Source organism: Camellia sinensis, chromosome 6 (assembly GCF_055761805.1).
Source record: "Camellia sinensis isolate YWXY chromosome 6, ASM5576180v1, whole genome shotgun sequence".
In the NCBI taxonomy this organism is placed as follows: Eukaryota; Viridiplantae; Streptophyta; class Magnoliopsida; order Ericales; family Theaceae; genus Camellia; species Camellia sinensis.
The window spans coordinates 186,399,668-186,412,203 of NC_138966.1; positions in this window are offsets into that span (position 1 = coordinate 186,399,668).

Here is a 12,536-nt window from a genome sequence, read left to right on the forward strand (position 1 = left end):
ACTAAGGGAAACAAAACAAAAGAAAATATGAATAAAATATATATTTTTTAATTTTCTCACTTTTTTATTATAAAATTTTATTTAAATTTTAGATGTAAATACAGTTTAAAAATGACTTTGGAGGTTTTCCTACTGCTAAACTTGATTTTTTATTATAAACAAATCAAATTTGTTGTGAATTTGAATACTTGACCGGATCTAAATATCTTTTATTGTTTTTAATAAGGATGGTGTCTTCCCACACACACACTTTAGTAATCTAGAGGCATGGACAATTAATTATGCCAAACCATTGAAGTCCACATAAAAAATAAAAATGAAAAATTGGTTCAATTGGATGTACATGTGATAAAAGGCCTTAAACAATTGGTTGTTGATGGGCATATTAATAGAGATTGAAGATTTTGGAATTTGATAGTTGAATTTTAAAAAGAATAATGTTATACGGATCGATCGATACATTAATTAGTATATTAATAAATAATGTGACATAATTTTTTAGTTTTGAGTTTTTTTAGTTTGTATAATGGGTGAAATTCATAATTTTGAAATTATAATGTTATGATATGTGTTGATACACTAATTGATATAATAACTGGTGTGTGTTGTATCCGGTAATACTATATGCACCAATTAGTGTATTAACTAGTGTACCAACGTATATTATGGCATTATTACCAACCTCACCCATTATATAAATTACAAATACTCAAAACCTCTAAAATTATGTCACATTATCTGTTAGTAGACTAATTAGTATGTTAATTGATACATATAATATTATTCTATAAGAAAAGAAATCCATGCATGTATTAATAATCTAATCAAACTTATCTGCAGTCCAAGTTTTAAATTAAAAGTTTGAATTTTTTTTTCGTGTGGGCCCATTTTAGTCCATTTTGGTTATCCATGCATGTGTTGATACACTAATTGATATAATAACTGGTGTGTGTTGTATCCGGTAATACTATATGCACCAATTAGTGTATTAACTAGTGTACCAACGTATATTATGGCATTATTACCAACCTCACCCATTATATAAATTACAAATACTCAAAACCTCTAAAATTATGTCACATTATCTGTTAGTAGACTAATTAGTATGTTAATTGATACATATAATATTATTCTATAAGAAAAGAAATCCATGCATGTATTAATAATCTAATCAAACTTATCTGCAGTCCAAGTTTTAAATTAAAAGTTTGAATTTTTTTTTCGTGTGGGCCCATTTTAGTCCATTTTGGTTATCCAATCTATCTAATTTGTAGGGTTGATTAAGTTGATCAGTTATAAAAAAATTAGGTTGATGGAATATCGATAATTACTTGATTAAGTTATACTTATATAAAAAACAAATAATATCTTTTTAAAATTATACAAATGATATATTTTTAAAATTATATTTACCGATATTTAACCAATTTAATACTTTTCATAAACAGTTCCGCTAGATAACTCGAATTCACTGTGACTCTAATGGCTCGAGGTGCCAAATCCTTTTCTTTTTTTTTCTTCTTCTGTTCTTCTTCCTCCCCCTCTCATCTTCCTCTTCTTCCTTTCCCCTCTACTGTGCTCTGCTCTTAGAAAAAATCAAAATCAAAATCAAAATGAAAAAAACAAAACCAAATCTATACAGATCTATACAATCAAAAAATCAAAATCAAAATCAAAATCAAAACCAAAACCAAATCCAAAAACAAACCCACAGCAACACAGGAGCAAATGAAGAAAAAAGAAGAGAGAATGATAGAGGAAGAAGGAGAAAAGAGAAGAACAGAGGAAGGAAGAAAAAGAGAAAGAAAGAAGAAGAAAGAAGGAACAGAAATTGGCAGCCATCACCGTTGCAAACTCTCTCTCACCGTCGTCTATCGCCATCATCGTTGCTATGTGTATATACACAAATCTATGTATACATACACACATAGATTTGTGTGTATACACAACCCATTGTCTCTCTTCCTCCCTCTTCTCTCTTTTTTCTCTCTTCTTCTCTCTTCTCTCTTTCCTCTTCTCCCTATTTCAGAGAGAAAAGAGAGGGGGGAAATCAAAATGACATCGTTTTGAAATTCCGGCTAATTAAGCCTCAAAAATCTTGAACTACCAAACCTTATTTTTTTCATAAACAATACTCTTGATTTGATTTGGAATTTAAATAGTTCATATCACCAGAAGTCCAAGCCTTGGACAGTAAAAAGCCACTTTCTGGATAATTACAACAAATTGCACTAGTCATCTTTGATGTTTTGAAAAGATACAATAAGCCTACAAATTTTGAGATTTGTAGGCATCATGCCTAAAATTTGACGCGTACAAATTTTCTTCAAACCTCATGCCTCTCATAAAAATAAAAATAAAAATAATTTTTTTTTTTAAAAAAAAAGTCGCATATACAAGAATATAGTAGAATTGATGTCAACTAGGAAATTTTTTAAGTCTGTTTTATATGCATACGAATTGGAAATCAAACTTAATAGTCAATTACAAATACAATTGGAAAAAAAATGACTTAGAAAATTAGAATTTCAATGGGAAAAATTGCATCTCAAACTGAATTATTTTTTTCATAGATCATTTACCCAAAAAGTTATTAATTAACAAATTGTTGTACAAATTTCATCAAACATGCACAGTGATATAAAAGGTAAAAATGATTGTGGGAAGCTCACAAATTAAAAAGAAAAAGAATGATGGCCAATAAAGATGATTAATTAAAGCATAATAATTACAAGAATCTATCAATATTGTTTTTTTTTTAATTACGTCAGATGTGATGATGATTATATGATTAATGATAATTGAGGCAACATTAATAGTAGCAGCTTGGTAGGTTGGTGTGCCCTCTAAATCCTCATAAATGGCAAATATCACAAAATTGTTGGAAATTTGAACCAACAATGATAGAAATTTTTAATTTTGGACTTTTAAATAGAGTTCTAGTAATGTGGTAAGAGAAGAAAAAGAAAACAAAAATATAGGCACACACATCACATCATATGTGGCTCTCACTCCTTGTCACATTATTAGAACTCTTTTTAAAATTTTAAAATTAAAACTCTCAATCTTTATTCAATTTGAATATATGATGTAAATTTAAACTTAATACGGTCAGAGCCACACGCCTGATAAATATGATCTATATACAAGTCAAATTTTAACGTTTTTTAAAATATGTTTTTAATACATAGCATGGGTATATCTAATTTTGGCCATGATATTGTTAGTACGAAAATCAGGACCATATCTACACATCACATGAGGGGTTGATGTTAAGAGGTTTGGTCCTTATCATTTCACAATATGAATTTGGGTTCTACCAAGCACATCACATGGGTGATTCTTGGTTTCTCCTTAGCAGTTAGGACACACAAATTGACTGGTCTGGTCCATATAAAGGCATAGACTATTCAGTGCTTTCCTAAGATGAAGGGTAAGAGTTTGTAGCATATATAGCTAGTGTACCAATAGGTAGCAATGCCACAAAAAAAGTGTGAATGCTCTCTACGTCTTTGTCACATATTGAGAAATAAATAATCTCTATTTTGAGAGACAGATGCAATGGGTTAAAAAAAAATGAAAAAATCACACATTTTATAGATGCTTCTGGCCACTAATTGGAAATGAATTTATGCATTCTTATTACTGTGTTTAAATCTTGAATTTATAAATAAAATAAAATAAATAACTCCTACTTCGGTTATCTTTTTCCTTTTTCATTTTTTTTTAGTCAAAAGTTCTTCCACAAGTCTTTTATTTACAACACTCAAGTGGCCTTTGTTTCTTTGTTAAGTTATTTTTCCTTCCATTGTTCCCAAAAAAGGAAATGAATTCATGCAAGAGGTGATAAACTGTGTGAAAAGATGTTCTGGTATTAATACATCCAAATCAAGTGAAGAAATTAAATATTTTAGTTAAAAAGTCAATATAAATTATTACATCATTATTTTTATTTTTTTACATATTTTTTTATAAAAAATTATTAAAATAATCTATTCTCAAAATGAGGCCGGCAAAAGATGTTTTACTACCCAAAACATCCAAATCAAGTTAAAGTTAACACACTTTATTAATCATAACCCATCAATGTGCCTTTGAATTTAAGTTCATATTAGGTATGTAGAGTCCCACATACATAAATGTACATATCTATATATATATGCATTGCTTGCATAGAGCTTTGAGTGGTTTTTTGACGGAAAATGCTATAGGCTCAAAATTTTTTATCAAATAAATAATTAAATGTCTTACATGAATGTGAGATTTACAAGATAAAAAATTTGATATCTCTAACATTACCTTTTTTTTGACTTGTACATTTGCCAGCCTTCTTAACATCACAATCAACGGTACCAATTTAGGTGGTAGTTTTAGTTTCTGTTCAATATTAGTGAAGTAACATGTGATATTATTTATAAGATATTTTTGACCAATAAAAAAATGTAATACAAATTAAGTAAATTATTATTTGTCCGTTAATTAATAAACAAAAGTAAATCTACATATCAAATGGTACTTCAAAAATACTAATCATGTATGTTGCCATATTTTATCTGCTAAAAAAAATTTTAAAAAAATAAAATTGAAAGAAATTGAAGCACAAATGACACTTCCCATGTTTATTTGTTTTGATTCTAACTTGGCTGAAAACCATGAGCCTAGTAACCTTTTTTTCGTCAAACACATAGGTTATAAGATTAGTGTGTTTTTTTAAGGGCTTCTACACAGGAGGTACAGTTTGGACATATGAACACTGGTTTGTTTTTGGTGATTTGAGTGGTTTATGTTGTAAACTATGTCGGTAAATTATTTTTTATATAAAAAAAAATTAAAAATAAAGAAATCAGATTGATTTCTTAATCATAGTGATATGATTTTATTATATTTATTTTTAAAAAAAGGACATTGTATTTTTATAAATAAAACAAATATGATGACATAATATAATTGTAATTATCGAATTAATTTAATTTTTATAAATAATTTACCTAGAAAAATTTATAAAATAAATGACTCAGATTATTAGAGTAGGATGCATCTACACCCATGAAACTAAACCGTAGACGGAACAAAAGTTGCTCTAATTTTATAATAAGAAAATGTTAGAAACAATGAAAAAACGCATCACAAAAATATTTCAAAACCGAAAAAATTTAGGATTGACCAATCAATGAACCGAGAAAGGTTTCAAGATGATCAATTTAAAAAATTTCATAAGATTGTTGATTTTATAAACAAACAAAACATAAAAGCAGCTAAAGAGCACATGCAAGTCATGTGTAATGGATTTGACCCATACACGAACCGTTCAAACTATCCAACCCGTATATAAATAAGCGATTTTGCAAACATAATGCGGGCGGATGCGGTTTGAAATGTGACAAATTTGCGGGTTGCGGGCGGGTTGTGCTTTAAACACGCATCTCACAAAAATCGCCTGCACTTTAATTATTATTATTATTATTATTATTTTTTTTTTTATATACCAATTTTGTAACTTTAACAGGAGTACCATTATGTTCTCTATGACACTAGGATCCTTATTTTTAAGTATTTCTCAACTTTCTTAATGCCGTAAAATTATCAAATCCTAAACTTGGTTTCTTATATGATTTTTATTGGTGACTCATCCACTTTTTCCTAATAAAATTTTCCTTCTGGTGGTCGATGGAGCTTCTAGTTTGATTATTGATTATTAAACTGGCAATTCTAATTTAGTACAACCTTTAATGCATTAATATACATTTTTTTCATGGCAAAAATGCTAGTGTAGGGTTTCTTTATTTTGTGTACTTTCATTTAATGCATTGATATTCAATTTTTATTTGTAAACTCATCAGAAAATTGTTGTCAAATCATCACAAATATATAAAATGAATCTGATGCCTAAATTCGATGGAAAAAAAAATTCAAAAATTAATTTTTAAATAAAAAAGTGTAAACCGCAAACCGTCCACACATCTACAAACTCTATCCGCACAAACCGCAAACCACACTGCGGGCGGTTGCGGGTTGACTTTTTCCAAACCACATAAATGCGGACGGGTCAAAACTGAACCGTAAACCACACAAAATCAATCCGCAAACATCCCTAATTTCTATTGAGTAAGAGCAACTCTTCTAGATGACTTGCTAAACATCCATTTCAAGTAAAGTATTCAACCTAACATCCCAAAAGTCACTCCAACAAACTAATCAAAAGACTAAAAATAAAGGTGCTACAATTTCTCTCCTGATCCATTGAGGCATTGTGAACTAACTACTCAAAAAAACTCAATCTTTGTTGAGTTTTTTGTTGGTTTTTTTTATTTTTTTTTAATCAGATGTTTTTGGAACTACCATCAGTGTAGGTTTCATTATTTGAATTGAGATACAGTTGCTAATACACACTACTACAAAGAGATTTGTAACAGAAACCAAACTGTTAGAATTTACCATCCACTACACTACACCTCTCCACACCTACCATCTCCACTAGCACCCACTTCACCTACCACCTCCACTACACTACACCTACTACCACCTTCTTTTCTATTTATAGAAGTTGTAATTTGTAATCAATACATCAATCAGATATCAATTAATAATACATCAGTTATTTTACATGGTATCAGAGCTATAAGATTTAGGCCTATCCTCATTTCTTTCCGGCGGGCAGCCGGTCGGCAACCTTGCCTTCGCTGCCCGCGGGAGTTTTTCAACACATATCACAAACACATACCTTGATCATTTGTGGTGGGAGGTTTAGCTCTCTCAACCTGCTCTCTCTCCCTCTCGGAAAACACTACTGCACTCAACGCATTCCTCTCTCTCTCCATGTTGATGGAAGCTCTCCAAATCCGGCGACAACCACTACCCACAGACCTCCATTTGATGAACTCCATTTCCGGCAAATTCAGATCCGGAGCCCCGGAGACTCCTTCACCTTCCCGCCGTCCAGTGGGTTTTCCTGGGCTGCCCTGGAACCCCGGCGACTCCTTCGCCGCTGCTTGAATCCCACGCCGCCGCTGTCGTGGTGGAGGCAGCTTGGCTCCGGGCACACGAAAACCCGCTTCCTCACCTCCGGCGACTCCCTCTTCAACAACTTCCAAGGCACCTTATGACGCCGCCGGTGCATCTGCAAATTCTGATCCCTCTGAAATCCTTGATTGCAAATCTCACAGACGTATCGGTCCGATTCCAATAAAGTCTTGGGGGAAAGAGAGACAACTTCGGCGTCTGGATCTGTACAGCTGTTGAAGTGGGTGCTGTTTCTTTCAGCTTTACTCATAGATAGAATAGAACACAATTGGGAAGAGAGAGAAAGAGTCCACCCCATTACCCAAAGCCACCTTTTTTTTTTTTATTATTCCTTTTTGGTTCTCTCCGTGCATAGCCCACTCACCAACTCTCTCTCTCTCTTTAATATTCTCTACCTTTTCATTTTTAAACAAACCTCCCCACTCACTCTTTCCTTTTTCTTTTAAAACATTTGCCACTTTCTTTCTTTTATTTCTTTATTTATTATTATTATTTTTTTTTTTTTTCCTTATACAAAAAAAAAAATCAAAATAAAAATAAAAAATTAAAAAAAAAAAAAAAAAAAAAAAAAAAACAAAACAAAACAAAACAAAACAGCAGAAGAACTGCACACCACACTCTTTTATTCACGTGAGGTTCACCCCGATCCACATTTCACAAAAAAAAAAAACAAAAAAAAAAAAAAAAAAAAAAAAAAAAAAAACAAACAAACAAACAAACAAACACCCACAGTGGGATTTTTCTTCTCTACTCTGCTGCGGCTCGCTTCTTCTTGCCTCCGTCCTGAGCCGTCCTTGACGGTGCTGCCTCTGTGTTTTCCACGCCGCCCAGCACGTTCACTCCCCCATACTCTTCCACTGCAGCATATGGCGGCCCTCCGAATCGGAACATCACGGTGGCCTTCCGCTTCAGTTCCTTGTTTTCTGCCCTTAGCACGCTTATCTCTGCTCGCGCATCCTTATACATACGTTGGAGCAGAGCCAGCTGGGAATTTAAATGCTGCACCTCATTTGTCCTACTCTGCAGCCGGTTCGACAGGTTTGTGACCGCCGTCATGCTTTCCACACAAGCCTTCAAAGTATACTGATTGGCCTCCACATCCGACAGCCCCGCCATTTTTTGCTCCACCGACCGCATCGGAAAGTTCAATGGAGCAAAACCAGAGGTGTTTGGTTGCGGTTCACTGGCCACCGCACCAGTTATTTCTCTTGTGGGCTCGTTCAGTTCTGGAAAGAGCGTGAGCAGGTTCTGGGTAGCTGGACGGGAAGAAGAGGCCATGTTTTGGGTTGCTAAGTGTTTCAGAGCAGGGTTAACAGAGTGTTTCCGACTGCCAAAATTCAGAGGTTTCAAACTGGTTTGCACAGCCTCTGCCTCAACCTTGGTTAAATAGCCAGGGCCGATCCGCGCATCGCGCGCCACTTGCCGACAGACGACACACGGGCGCGCAAGCCAAGGCGCCCACGTGCCTCGCCATCATGTCCGGCACACCTTTTGATGACTTGGGCACGCCTTTTGATGGCACGCCTTTTGATAAAATTGGGCACGCCTTTTGAGGGTGTACCTTTTTCAACGGTCCGACATGACCCTATAAACTGTCCCGACATTTGATTCCGGTCAGCTTCTACAACGGTCCGACATGACCCTATAAACTGTCCCGACATTTGATTCCGGTTAGCATCTCCAACGGTCCGACATGACCCTATAAACTGTCCCGACTTTGATTCCGGTTAGCATCTTCAACGGTCCGACATGACCCCATAAACTGTCCCGACATTTGATTCCGGTTAGCATACAGTGTCCTCTACACCGTTATGACACCACCCTACAGTGTCCTCTACACCGTTATGACGCCACTATCCAGTGTCCTCTACAACGTTATGACACCACCATCCTGTGTCCTCTACCACGTTATGGCACCACCTTTCAGAGTCTTCACCAACGGTCTGACACGACCATACAGTGTCTCCTATCTTTTTTATTTTTCTGTATTTTTTAATTTATTTTTATGTATTTTCTTGTTTTGTTCCTCTCTCCAAACTCAAGTTAGTTAGTTTCTATCCTCCTTGAGTTTGCGGGGGGCTGTTAGAATTTACCATCCACTACACTACACCTCTCCACACCTACCATCTCCACTAGCACCCACTTCACCTACCACCTCCACTACACTACACCTACTACCACCTTCTTTTCTATTTATAGAAGTTGTAATTTGTAATCAATACATCAATCAGATATCAATTAATAATACATCAGTTATTTTACACAAACAATTAAGAATGTGCTTAGAACTCCTAAGCTAGAGGTTGCAAGTTCAACATGTGTCGCAGTGTGTTTTGTGTCCCCTTTCTTGCATCCCTTAAGTTGTAGATCATATAACATAACTTTTCTTGATCTACACCAAAATATGTATATATATATATTGAATTAAAATAGGTTATGCAACAAATCAGCTTGTTAAAAACTTACTTGAAATCGATTAGTTATATAAACAAGAAAACTTGAATTTTCAAGCCAAATTTGAATAATTTGCTACTTGACTTGATAAATTTATATCCACTATAAAAAAAAAAATCAAGTTATTAGAGTTTGCTCGATTAAAACTCATTTCAAATATAGTCTAAAAATAACAAACTTAATTTGAAAATATTTTAAAACTTGTTAAGTTATAAGACTCCTTTGGTGATTACCTACAAGCTTAATTTGCATCATTCCTGCAGCTACTACATTTCCATTAACAATGTTTTTCAAAGTAAAATAGTATTTTGATGTTATTCTTTCAACAAACTCCATAGCTGGCCTTACCGACACACTACTATACTCTCTCTCTCTCTCTCTCTCTCTCTCTCTCTCTCTAGAATTATTGGGGATGTTGAAAAAAGTAGATGGGGGGAAGCAATTCAGGATGGACCTTTGTGTGAGACAAAAACCAACGTTTATCTACCACCACCCCATTAATCACTCCTCAAAAGCCCAACACCCTCTCACCAACCACCTTAATTAATAACTTCTACTTTTTATATAAATCCAAAAATCTATAAAGTAATTCACAAAAAGAGAGAGAGAGAGAGAGAGAGAGAGAGAGGAGATGATACGATATGGGCCCTCCCATAAAAAGATAAGATCCATATGGAGTTTTTGTTTCAATGTGTGAGAAAAAGGCTGTATGTGCCTAAAGATTCTGAAAAAGTTGATAGAGATTTGCGCCATAATTGTGATGGCTTCTGTGGAGCAAGTGAAAAAAAATGGGAACAAATTTAAGCCACAGAGCTGTTGGGCTTTTACCCAAATTATGGGTCTACATACTCATGCCCATGTGCATCTATGCACGTGCCATTTTGTTCTTACATATAGGTTGAAAATATGCTTAATTCATAAAAATAAAATAAATAAACAAAAACATAAATCAAAATCTTGAATCTTAGACAAGGAAGGAATGTCTATTTGATTCATCTGTACAAAATAAATTACGACTATATGCTGTTACTTGTAAACTATTTGAATTATTTAAAACCGTGCACAACATCAGAAGACATAAAATATTTGTAAATTATTTGTATTAATTATGCAGTTGCGTGTGTTCACGCTCCATTGGTGCCCTGGTGGTGGGTCCCTCACTTGGTGGGGGTTAATTCCTGGCTTGCAACCGGTTATCTCGGGATCAGGGTCCAACGGGACCATGATGACACCACAGAGCCTTTTTTCATGTTCAAAAAAAAAAAAACAAACAAACAAACAAACATCAGAAGACATAAAATATAAAATATTTTTATTTACAGCTCATCCCAAGATAAAAACCCGTTTACTACTGAACTATTCGTGTGGGTGAGTTGGTCCTACCCACTAAACACATACCTTTGGAAAATATTCCAACTTCATACAAAATCACATAGGTAACTCCTACATCTTTCAAACTAGTCATTATTTGTCAAAAAGTGTAGAATTTAGAGTTTCAAAGCAATGGTAACTGTTCCAAAATTTTCATTTAGCTACTACACATATATATTTTTTTATTTTACTTTTACATGTGTATTTTAATTAGGAAAATCAATCAAATTACTTTTAAAAACTATAATTCTACTTTAAATACTACTATTATTTTGCATAATGTATTAGGGAAATAACAGTGCAGGGTAGAAGAACCAAAAAAAAAATGCAAAACGTGAGGGTACAACTCAAAAGTTGTGAGGGTGCAACTCATGTCTGTGTAATTTTTTTTTTTCTATTTCACAAACATCTAATTCCATTAAAGGGTCACTGGATGAGTGATAGGCTATTACTGCTCTTCTGGATCATGACGAAAGTGTTGGGCTTTAAATATGAAATATTTTAGGCCATAGCTTGGGCCCTCTCTGGCCCATCTTAGAACCATACAGTAATTTCATATAGGATTTCATGTAAGAATGATAAGATGGTCGTGTTTTTATAATTAAATATAAATATTATTTTAACTTAAATTCTGTTTTAAAATGATTAGTCCTAACATAATTATACACAAATAAAAAATATACAGAATGATGATGTGACAAGAGTCATGAACCAGAAATTTTGCATAATTTAAAAAACGCATTAAAATTTTGCATAATTTAAAAAAAGAATAATACTATATGCATCAATATACCAATTAATGTACCAACAGATGATGTGATATAAGCTTAAAGGTTTTAGATATTCGTAATTGAGTAATGCTAGAGGCCCCAAATATTTTACCAAAAGTTTTACCAAATGTTGTGAGACATTTGGTAAAACTTTTGGTAGAATTTTAGGGCCTCTAGCATTTTTGTTTGTAATTTGTATAATAGGTGGGGTCAGTAATAATGTTATAACATATGTTGATACACTAATTACTATACTAATTAGTATATGCAACACCACCGTTTAAAAAGTCACAATTATTCTAAGGATTGAGTTTATGTTTATTTATTTATTTTTATATCATTAGTCTCTGGGTTTGTGACATCACATAAGAGAAAATTTGTCAAGAAATATTTCTTATGTTCGGTTACCAAACAAAAAAATAATAATGAAAAACAAGAAGAAACTATACAATCTATTTACTTGTGTTTTTTTTATTTACAATTTGCATAGTTTCAAAAAAAAAAAAAATAAGTTAAAAATATTCATCATTTTTTTTTTTTTTTTGTGTTTTTTATTTTTTCTTTCTAAAGTTTTCAAAAATATGTTGTCAGACAAGTATTCAATATTTTCTCAAAATGAATTGAAAACATAACCACACCGACCAAATACACAGAAAAAAAAAAAAATAACAAAAACAACGTCCAATTAAATACACATTACTATCTTTGAGAGAAAAAATATTAAATCCACACCTAACTTTGAAAATAATACATAATATGATTGACTCATGACTTAAACCTATAACATCAAGTTATTAGGTTAAGGTTTTACCAATGAACTAATGACAAAATCCCAAAAGATGCAAACTGATGACAAGATTCATATAAACAAGCAATGGAGAGATATGATCCAAAAAAAAAAAAAGCAATGGAGAGAACTAA